This window comes from Rutidosis leptorrhynchoides, chromosome 3, assembly GCF_046630445.1.
Source record: "Rutidosis leptorrhynchoides isolate AG116_Rl617_1_P2 chromosome 3, CSIRO_AGI_Rlap_v1, whole genome shotgun sequence".
Taxonomy (NCBI): Eukaryota; Viridiplantae; Streptophyta; class Magnoliopsida; order Asterales; family Asteraceae; genus Rutidosis; species Rutidosis leptorrhynchoides.
The window spans coordinates 537,970,184-537,980,926 of record NC_092335.1 but is presented as its reverse complement, the minus strand read 5'-3'; positions in this window follow the sequence as shown (position 1 = coordinate 537,980,926).

Sequence of the window (10,743 nt, the reverse complement as noted above, 5' to 3'; positions counted from 1 at the left end):
TTATAATCGTCGGAGGTAGTGGTGGTAACAGTGACGGAGCTTGAACACTTACAATGAGGGGGCGAATAAACTCAATCAAAAGATGTATTCTCTCAATTTAAAAACAGAGGATTGATAAACAGTATGCTAGACATTCAAATATAAATTTGATGGGGGCAAAGATTGAATTTTAACATATTTAGTCCCTAAATCTATACAAATCGCTTGTAAGGACAAAACGTTTTGGAGGGACCATGACACCCCATGCCCTTACAATCCTCCGTCACTGGGTGGTTGAAGCGACCCGTCCTAATCCATAAGGACGAATACAATAACATATGATTACATCGCGAGGTATTTGACCTCTATATGATACATTTTACAAACATTGCATTCGTTTTGAAAAGACAACCTTTATTTACATCGAAAGTTGACGGCATGCATCCTATTTCGTAATATGTCCAACTATAATTGACTTAATAATAATCTTGATGAACTCAACGACTCGAATGCAACGTCTTTTGAAATATGTCATGAATGACTCCAAGTAATGTCTCTAAAATGAGCAAATGCACATCGGAAGATTTCTTTCATACCTGAGAATAAACATGCTTTAAAGTGTCAACCAAAAGGTTGGTGAATTCATTAGTTTAACATAAATAATCATGTCCATGATTTTAATAGACCACAAGATTTCAGTTTTCAATATACATCCCATACATAGAGATAAAATTCATTCATATGGTGAACACCTGGTAACCGACATTAACAAGATGCATATATAAGAATATCCCCATCATTCCGGGACACCCTTCGGATATGATATAAATTTTGAAGTACTAAAGCATCCGGTACTTTGGATGGGGTTTGTTAGGCCCAATAGATCTATCTTTAGGATTCGCGTCAATTAGGGTGTCTGTTCCCTAATTCTTAGATTACCAGACTTAATAAAAAGGGGCATATTCGATTTCGATAATTTAACCATAGAATGTAGTTTCACGTACTTGTGTCTATTTTGTAAATCATTTATAAAACCTGCATGTATTCCCAGCCCAAAAATATAAAGGGTAAAAAGGCAAATGAAACTCACAATACTGTATTTTGTAGTAAAAATACATATGACGTCATTTGAACAACCGAACAATGCAGGGTTGGCCTCGGATTCACGAACCTATATCATTTGTATATTCATTAATATAATCGTAATCGAATAAATATGTATATTATTATTAGTGATATAATTTTTATATTAATAACTTATATATATTTCATTATTTAATTAAATGTATTCATTTTGTAAATAAAATATTAATATAGTTAAAGTATGTATAATGAATATACTTTTATGTAATTACTCTTTTGTTTACAAAATACTAGTTATAATAACTTTAGAGTAATTATACTGATAATAATAATGATTTTTATGGCACTAATAATATTAATAATAGTATTAATAATAGTTTTTATATAGATTTAAAGAAATGATATTTTTATTAATAATTATATTAATTTTCAATAATAATAGTACTTGTTAATAATATTCATGTTAACGAAAGTGCTAATATTAATAATAATACTTACGTCAATATTATTAATACTAATAATTTTAATAATGAGTTTTATTATTTTCATAATAGTAATAATAATAATATTTAGAGGATACAGTTTATAATAATAATAGCAATTTCATTACTTGTGATAATATTAATAACAATACTTATGTTAATCATAATCAAAATCTTCACGTTAAATTTCTAAACCAATAATTAAAGCTTTTATAATATCGATTTGTAATCCTAATCATAATAATAATTAGTAATACATATATTAATAATAATCATGCTAATAATAATATTCAATGATAATACTAGTGCTAGGAAGGTTTAATGATATTAATATTAATGATAATAACAATAATACTAAATAATATTACTTTTATTAACATTGTTAAAGGTAACTATAATAATAATAATTAAGTGACAATCTTAACAATAATAAATACTTTAATAATACTTATAACCATGATAATAATAATAAGTGTTATAATACTAATAATAACAATAATATCAATAATAATAATAATAATTATAGTAATAACATTAATACTAATAATAATATAAATGATAATCAAAATGATAATAATAATAATAATTGAAAACTACCTCTTATAAAATGAGTTCCAAAAAGAAAATAAGCCACAGCAAGGCTCGAACCCTTGACCTCCCGCTAAACCGCTAACACTCATAACCATCGTTCCAAGTCTGTTTTTCTGATTATAGTCCAAACCAGTTTATTATAACCCCTAATATTTTCTGTAATATCTCTATTTCATCTTCTTCGGATTACCAGAATTAAACTCAACTAAATCTAAAACGAATTAAGGTTTAAATTAGAGTTGAAATTTAGTTAAAACGACCTACAACAATTACATTTATATTATCAGACAGCAAAAATTTATTTATCAAATAACCTGCTGCTGTTCGTAAAACAAAAGAAGAACACTAAATCAATTTTCGATTTCCAAAGTGTTTCAGACCAAAGTTATAACATGAAAAGGATTCTAAAGGTTTATTAGAAACTACCTGAAGCATCAATTAAACTTAAAACATTGAAACAAACCCGAATTTAATGATGAACAATTACGTTGACTTTTTGATTTTTAACTTTGACTACTAAATTTGAAATCGTTAAGAAAAATTGAGGTTTGAAACTTTCCTGATCGTTTGAACACATGATTTCCAACTGAACTGAATTAACACAATTTGAAATAAGTTTGAATTCGTGTTTTCAAAAAATAAAAAAAATAAAAAGACGTGGACAGAACAGGAACCGAACAGGTTCTTCTTAAATTCGTTTTTTTTTTTTTACAAAAGCTTTGAGGGTGTTTGTGATTGGTACGTAATAATGATAATGAAAGGAAATTGGAACTACTGATTTGTAACCTGAATTTGATCGATTAAAGGATAAGTTTTCAGTCGTACGTAAAAAAATAATAATAAAGGGATGACAGTAATTGCTAACCTAATTTGTATGTTTCTGCAATTGGATTCCTTTTGTAATCAAATCAGATATAGTAGAAGGAATTAGACAGCTAGCGAATTATAACAGATTTGTAATCTTATATTTTTATATTTTATATTTATTAAATGTTAATAATTAATAAATTTATTAATAATAGTATTAGTAATAATATAACATTTTATATATATACACTTTCATATCTATATTTTTTATCATAAATAATAATATTGATAATACAAATAATAATACTAATAATGAGAGTAATACTAATAATATTGATATAACAATTTATGCTTATCGAATCTCATATTTATATATTATGTATTAAATTTATAAGATTTATAATACTGATGTCAATATTAATAGTGAAAGTAATATTCATTTATATAATAACTATATTCCCACTTGTAATTACATTTAATATATTAACATTACATATTATCCATTATATTATTCATATAATATATTCGAATATTTAATACAATATACATAATATATCAATTGTATGCAAAAATCTTATATATAAACATAGGTTCCTTTTAAAACAGTTTAATTATTTTGTATCATACTTTACATATTCGATTCAAATGATTATTTTGTATTTTATTAATTTAATTTAATACGTATTCTTATATTTATATATGTATATATAATTTACATTTTTATTTACACAACTGTTCGTGAATCGTCAGTAATGGTCGAAGGGTAATTGACTATATGAACATTGTTTCAAAATTATCAAGACTCAACATTATAGACTTTGCTTATCATGTCGGAACATACAAAGATTAAGTTTAAATTTGGTCAAAAATCTCCGGGTCATCACAGTACCTACCCGTTAAAGAAATTTCGTCCCAAAATTTGAGTGAGGTGGTCATGGCTAACAAAAAAAAAATTTCATGACGAATATGAGTTGGTAAATAGAGTTTTATCATCATTGAGTAATGTGGATAAAACTATTCGATTAATCGAAGAGTACGAATGAAGTTATCACAAAAGATTGAGATAGGAAAAGTAAAAATTCGTATTAACTTTTGACAGAGTCAGGGTTGAATTCCGGAATTCAAGGGATTTAAAGAAAATCTTTGTAATCTATAAGATTTGATTCTTCGGTAATTAATAAAATTAGGATTCTCTTTAATTTAATGCGGTCATCTGCCTCGATCGCTTCGCTATAAATCAACCTCTTTCGTTCCTTTTATTTTCATCACTCATATACTTTCTTCCTCAATCTATTCTTCTAAGGATTGTGAAAATGCTCAATCCAGTTCTAATTCTGAATATTATTCTAGTCATTGCAACAATAATTCATCTTTTTCATTTACCACCAGAAGAATCTGTTTACTTCTATTACGCTCTAGGGATTATTGTATTCCTGATCCTCCCGTGTCTTTATCTTGCTATTCGCATAGACATACACGGTTTATGATCTTTCTTGTTTGCTGCGATTTATACTCCAATTTGTATTTCGAGGCTCCATGTTTTTGTTTTCTCCCCGACCTAAAGTAAAGCTATTAAGACGTCTCGAATTCGTACGTATAAAATTTCGAATGAACATAACTTAATGTTCTAAGTGGAAAGGAAAGGTAATAGCACGATTTAAATTGTTAAATTACCAGAAGTTACGGAAAAGACAGAACCATCAAGAAAATATTTTCTTGATATGTTTAGAGGTTAAGTAGAATGAAAGAATCGTGTAACATGGCACATAATGATGGTACTGTGAATCATCACATTCCATTATCAACTCGGCATGACTTACTGTAATATAATCACGTTGATCAAGTGTCATTATATTATACTAACTCATGCATCAGTTCCCAACATTACTTCAATAACATTCATATTTTAAGCTCGAAAGTTTACAGAATATAGAAACTAACAGTTTCTATACGATGTAATACTGATAGTACGAAGAGATTAATGATTTCAGATAAGAATAGTTATAAAAATATCTCTAGAAATATGGAGGATATTTATAATGAAAGATACGATAATATCTCGGAATATCTAAGATCAGAGGATGATAGAAACTATTGTCTGCAAGGGTTTAGAGTAAGGAGCAAGATATTCACTAAATACCTTAGCAGACATTGAATCATTTGGATTCTTTGAAGTCAAACTTATTCTTTGTGATTTGTCCACGGCTTTCTTCATAGTTTCGCATAATCTGCTTTTTAGTACTAAATTTTCTATTGAATGTTTCCAATATAATGATACACAGGAAGCACGAAGAGGTATATAATTTCGGACGAGAATATTTATGAAAATATCCTCAGAAATATCGAAGATATTGATGATGATATTTTAGAATTTCTAAGTTCGATGGTTGATGAAGAAAAATTTTTCGCAAGATTTTAACATGACTTCGGAGCAAGATATTTTCTAAAGATTTCAACGGATCCAGAATTACCTGGATTCTTTGAATATAGGATATGGTCTTTGTATTTGTCCTTGGTCTCCTTCATGGTTAACTCTATCCGTTTTCCAGTTACAACGTTTCTGAGCTTTTCCAACATATTATTCTTTATCATCAAACTTCCAATGACTAAGGTCGTTTACGGTTGCCTACAGTTTCTGCTGCTTCATTCAGCTTTTTCACATTCAGAGTATCGATTCGTAAACTGGGTGCCTTTTCAAAATTTCAGAATTGAAGATCGTAATTCTAGGAGATAATTGTTATATGTATACATATAACTATTGATGTAGAAATGCTACGAGATTCGAAATACTGATTGCTGATTCCCGGTAATTGGTATGGCAATTATTGTTATAGGGTATAGATGAATACAAGATGGGGTTTTAATGAATATAATGATTTTTCGGAAAGTCCAAATTCATTGAAGTTGATGGTAATTTTACTGCTAATGTGGTGAAATATAAACGGTTCTCCGGTAACAATGACGACAGGCAAACTTATATATCGAGGTTATAATAAGGCTAATTCGAATGGAAGTTGAAGTTGATTTGTTGAAGATGTGATAAAATTGGCTAATTTGAAAAAGAGTTGCAATGTTATTTTCGGTAATAACAATGCCAAAGGAGCTAAGACAGACACGTGTTAAACTTTTACTTAGGGTCCGGGAGTTTTCAGGTGCATAACTATATGCGTCAATCTTTTCTTCCATAGATGAAGTGCGGTTGGTTCATCCTTTCAATTGAGGTGTTTTCAAGAATCATGAAAGGTTTGAACGCAGATTAGAATTGTCAAGATACAAATGAGGTTTAAGTTGAAATCAAGTGGCAAACTTGAAGAATTATTTAGTTTCATATGTTATAATCAATATTTTAATTCATTTTAATTGTCCAATGTTGATAGTCCACAGTTAGCAGTGTACAAATAATAATTCATATATAAGTTACTATATAATATTCGAATTAATTAATACGTATCGTAACCCGTGTACATGTCTCAGACTCGATCACAACTCAAACTTATATATATTATTATAGAATCAACCTCAACCCTGTATAGAAAACTCGATCATTACTGCATATAGAGTGTCTATGGTTATTCCAAATAATATATATAGATGGGTCGATATGATATGTCAAAATATTGTATACTTGTCCCGATATTTAAAGTGCGTAAAATAAATAACAGAAATTTAAATGATGATAAATAAAGTGCGTAAAGTAAATAACAGAAAATTATATGACAATAAATAAAATTGCGAGAATGTAAATTGCGATAATTAAATTGCGATAAATAAAATGTAATCAGTTAGCTAGGAACAATTAGCTAGGAACAGTTAGCGTGGATTCTTAACAAAATTTCTCATAGTTAATTTGTTTGTTTCTAACAAATTTTATTTTGTCAAATGTTTTCTTCATTATGCCACTTGTTGGATTCTGATAAATCAAAATCTCAATATAAAATTAGATGAATATGGTTATTCTGTGGTGAACGGATTTGTATATCGATGGATGTAAGTAGGATAGTAAAAGACTGTTGAATCAGATTCGAAGAACGTACAATGTAACTTATTAATGTGAAATCTAAATATTCCTCGGGTATTACCTACCCGTTAAAATATTTTCACCATTAACAGTTTGTACAATAAAACTTTTAATTACCATCTTTATGAAAACATATATACATATATATTTTCTTCAGACGTAATCATGGATTTAATGAGTCAATGTGATATTAAACTCATCAGATGTACGGCTAGAACTAGAGTACATAATCTCTAAAACATTAGAGATTATATAATCGCCATGAAGGACGAAGATAGTTTATGTAGAACGATTCGTAGAACGATGATTATGCTAGAGGTATAGACTGCGAGGTTGAGACGTGTGATGATGTTGTTGTGGTTGGTACTGGTTATGCTGCTGATGGTGGTACTGTTGCTGTCGGTGCTACAAGTGTTGTTGGTGCTGAGGTTGGTGATGATGTTGGTGTAGTAAGTATAGCTTGTAGATCACGCACCATTCTTGTCAGGTTTTCTATCCTACCCTCTATCATTTCTATCCATCCACTCATCTGATTCGATAGATCTTGATTATCAATTCGAAGCTCCCTAACTTCTTCTAATATTCCCCTTCTATTGGTATTCGGAAGTAGAGGTTGAATATTTTATGAGATTGCAGTAATGCGACCTTCGAGGTGAAAAACTTTAGCAAGAAGGGTGAATACAGTGTTGCGCATAGGTTCACCGGTGAGTACATCGTTTTCTCCGATGTTAGGAGGTAAGTTTGGTTCGCGGTAGGGCTCGCCTTCTTCATTTATCCATCGAGTGAGTAAGTCTCAGATCCACCCCCATCTCCTCCAGAAAGAAAAATAACTAAATGGTTGAGGCACTTCTGGTTCATTGACTTCGGAGTCTGCTTCAATATACATCTCGAAATCGCTTCCGAAACTAATGGAATCTAAGCTAGGTGTAGGATCCATCTCTCACGATCAGTTAAAGGTTTTGATATGAAATAATTTTCGAATATCGAATGATATTCTAATTATATATAGAATATCTATACATACTTCCAAAGATCCCATGAATTACGGAGAAAATTAAGGAAACGTGTCAGATAAAGTTTACAGTGACAGATACGCTAAGATATGGATTTTGTCTATACACTATTCATGCAATCATTGCAGTAAGATGTGTTTAGACAAAGAATGATAAGCAGGTAATTTTCTAAGGATAATAAGTAGATGATTTTCGACACGAATGATAAGCAAAACTTTTGACATGCAGACACGGTCGAAGTCCAGACTCACTAATGCATCCTAATGACTTATCAGTTAGACACACTAATGCAGACCTGGTTCGCTAAGACCACCGCTCTGATACCACATGAAGCGACCCGTCCTAATCCATAAGGACGAATACAATAACATATGATTACATCGCGAGGTATTTGACCTCTATATGATACATTTTACAAACATTGCATTCGTTTTTGAAAAGACAACCTTTATTTACATCGAAAGTTAACGGCATGCATCCTATTTCGTAATATGTCCAACTATAATTGACTTAATAATAATCTTGATGAACTCAACGACTCGAATGCAACGTCTTTTGAAATATGTCATGAATGACTCCAAGTAATGTCTCTAAAATGAGCAAATGCACAGCGGAAGATTTCTTTCATACCTGAGAATAAACATGCTTTAAAGTGTCAACTAAAAGGTTGGTGAGTTCATTAGTTTAACATAAATAATCATGTCCATCATTTTAATAGACCACAAGATTTCAGTTTTCAATATACATCCCATACATAGAGATAAAATTCATTCATATGGTGAATACCTGGTAATCGACATTAACAAGATGCATATATAAGAATATCCCCATCATTCCGGGACACCCTTCGGATATGATATAAATTTCGAAGTACTAAAGCATCCGGTACTTTGGATGGGGTTTGTTAGGCCCAATAGATCTATCTTTAGGATTCGCGTCAATTAGGGTGTCTGTTCCCTAATTCTTAGATTACCAGACTTAATAAAAAGGGGCATATTCGATTTCGATAATTTAACCATAGAATGTAGTTTCACGTACTTGTGTCTATTTTTTAAATCATTTATAAAACCTGCATGTATTCTCAGCCCAAAAATATAAAGGGTAAAAAGGCAAATGAAACTCACAATACTGTATTTTGTAGTAAAAATACATATGACGTCATTTGAACAACCGAACAATGCAGGGTTGGCCTCGGATTCACGAACCTATATCATTTGTATATTCATTAATATAATCGTAATCGAATAAATATGTATATTATTATTAGTGATATAATTTTTATATTAATAACTTATATATATATTTCATTATTTAATTAAATGTATTCATTTTGTATATAAAATATTAATATAGTTAAAGTATGTATATTGAATATACTTTTATGTAATTACTCTTTTGTTTACAAAATACTAGTTATAATAACTTTAGAGTAATTATACTGATAATAATAATGATTTTTATGGTACTAATAATATTAATAATAGTATTAATAATAGTTTTTATATAGATTTAAAGAAATGATACTTTTATTAATAATTATATTAATTTTTAATAATAATAGTACTTGTTAATAATATTCGTGTTAACGAAAGTGCTAATATTAATAATAATACTTACGTCAATATTATTAATACTAATAATTTTAATAATGAGTTTTATTATTTTCATAATAGTAATAATAATAATATTTAGAGGATACAGTTTATAATAATAATAGCAATTTCATTACTTGTGATAATATTAATAACAATACTTATGTTAATCATAATCAAAATCTTCACGTTAAATTTCTAAACCAATAATTAAACCTTTTATAACATCGATTTGTAATCCTAATCATAATAATAATTAGTAATACATATATTAATAATAATCATGCTAATAATAATATTCAATGATAATACTAGTGCTAGGAAGGTTTAATGATATTAATATTAATGATAATAACAATAATACTAAATAATATTACTTTTATTAACATTGTTAAAGGTAACTATAATAATAATACTTAAGTGACAATCTTAACAATAATAAATACTTTAATAATACTTATAACCATGATAATAATAATAAGTGTTATAATACTAATAATAACAATAATATCAATAATAATAATAATAATTATAGTAATAACATTAATACTAATAATAATATAAATGATAATCAAAATGATAATAATAATAATAATTGAAAACTACCTCTTATAAAATGAGTTCCAAAAAGAAAATAAGCCACAGCAAGGCTCGAACCCTTGACCTCCCGCTAAACCGCTAACACTCATAACCATCGTTCCAAGTCTGTTTTTCTGATTATAGTCCAAACCAGTTTATTATAACCCCTAATATTTTCTGTAATATCTCTATTTCATCTTCTTCGGATTACCAGAATTAAACTCAACTAAATCTAAAACGAATTAAGGTTTAAATTAGAGTTGAAATTTAGTTAAAACGACCTACAACAATTACATTTATATTATCAGACAGCAAAAATTTATTTATCAAATAACCTGCTGCTGTTCGTAAAACAAAAGAAGAACACTAAATCAATTTTCGATTTCCAAAGTGTTTCAGACAAAAGTTATAACATGAAAAGGATTCTAAAGGTTTATTAGAAACTACCTGAAGCATCAATTAAACTTAAAACATTGAAACAAACCCGAATTTAATGATGAACAATTATGTTGAATTTTTGATTTTTAACTTTGACTCCTAAATTTGAAATCGTTAAGAAAAATTGAGGTTTGAAACTTCCCAGATCGTTTGAACACATG